This window comes from Sinocyclocheilus rhinocerous, unplaced genomic scaffold, assembly GCF_001515625.1.
Source record: "Sinocyclocheilus rhinocerous isolate Xijiao unplaced genomic scaffold, SAMN03320098_v1.1 scaffold1243, whole genome shotgun sequence".
Lineage (NCBI taxonomy): Eukaryota > Metazoa > Chordata > Actinopteri > Cypriniformes > Cyprinidae > Sinocyclocheilus > Sinocyclocheilus rhinocerous.
Window position 1 is genome coordinate 39,044 of NW_015626033.1, and position 1,598 is coordinate 40,641.

A 1,598-nucleotide genomic window follows, 5' to 3' on the forward strand; every position below is an offset into this window, starting at 1 on the left:
CTGCTGACGCGGCGAGTATAAACCAGGCTCTACACTATATAAGCGCTGCGCAGCTCAAACGAGTCGCGCGGTTTCGTTATGCTTTCAGTTTTGTTTGCCGTTTGATGTTTCTCACATGCAACAGAAATGCAGCGCTTATGAGTTAAACAATGCGGTGGTCGCGCCAGTGCGACCGCACACAAAATTTAGTCGCACCGGCAGAAACAATTATCGCAAAATGCGCCCATTTGATCGCACACTGGAGCCCTGTGCAGTACAGTATGTATTTATCCTCAGTTGTTTAAATCGCGGTAATCGAATACGGTTATAGTGATAATTAAAATATGAAACGGTAATACTAACCTTGGGGTATTTTATCACGATTAACCGTCAAACCGGTAATCGTTACATCCCTATTCAGTTGAAATTCTATTTCGGTTACTTGCCAAGGCAACATGTCAAATTTCTAATTTCATTGAATATTCATATTTTATTTCAGCTTTATTTATTTTTAATAGTTTTGGTTCAAGATAAAACTGGACACATTAATTTAGCTTAAATAATCACTAATTTGCATTCCCATGCACATCCACCATGATGTCATATATTATATATGATGCCATAAATTAATTCAAAAATCGATCTAAATTAAATAACACAATAAAGATATTAGCAACAAGTTACACTAGGTTATGTTTACTTCATTTGTATCTTTGTTCTACTATTATTAATTGTAACTTGTTTTTTTTTGTTCTTTATTGTCTTACTGACCTTTTTTTTTTTTTAATGATGCACTGATTACTTAAGTGACAGGTCCATTTAAATGTCATGTTGATGTTAATACTATTGCACTTTTTTAACAGTATAGCATCCTTAGTAGGGATGTAACGATTACCGGTTTGACGATAAATCGTGATAAAATACCCCAAGGTTAGTATTACCGTTTCAGCTTTTATTTATCACTATAACCGTATTCGATTACCGTGATTTGAACAACTGAGGATAAATACAAACCGTACTGCACAGGGCTCCAGTGTGCGACTAAATGGGCACATTTTGCGATAATTTTTTCTACCGGTGCGACTAAATTTTGTGTGCGGTCGCACTGGCGCGACCACCGCATTGTTTAACTCATAAGTGCTGCATTTCTGTTGCATGTGAGAAACATCAAACGGCAAACGAACCTGAAAGCATAACGAAACCGCGCGACTCGTTTGAGCTGCGCAGCGCAGCGCTTATATAGTGTAGAGCCTGGTTTATACTCACCGCGTCAGGAGCGCGAAGTTGCGTGCAGCAAAAATGACGCGAATATTGAGGAAACGATAGATGGGTTTCATGCTAAAGTAAAGTAAAAGACCGCAAAGGTGAACATATTGGTATTCTTGTGGGACAAAAAAATGCAAGCACTGTCACCGACAGCAAGTTCAGTTTTACTTTTCTTTTTGTTTTCATTTTGAAAAGCTTGTTATCTTTGCTGTTTACCTCACTTATTGTTGTTAATTAAGAATAACAATGAAGCCATCTTTTGTTTTAGTCTTAAAAAGTGAAAGGTGTGTAAGGTGTGTAGAAGTGTCACGCCCCTGGACTCTTTGTGTTGTGTTTTCCCTCCCCAGGTGTGC

General features: G+C 38.0%; 1 protein-coding gene across 1 annotated transcript in view; it reads left to right on the plus strand.

Moving 5' to 3' along the window:
* Positions 1 to 1,598, plus strand: part of LOC107707968 (rho-associated protein kinase 2-like) — a 24,343-nt gene that overhangs the window by 15,733 nt on the left and 7,012 nt on the right. The window lies entirely within an intron of this gene.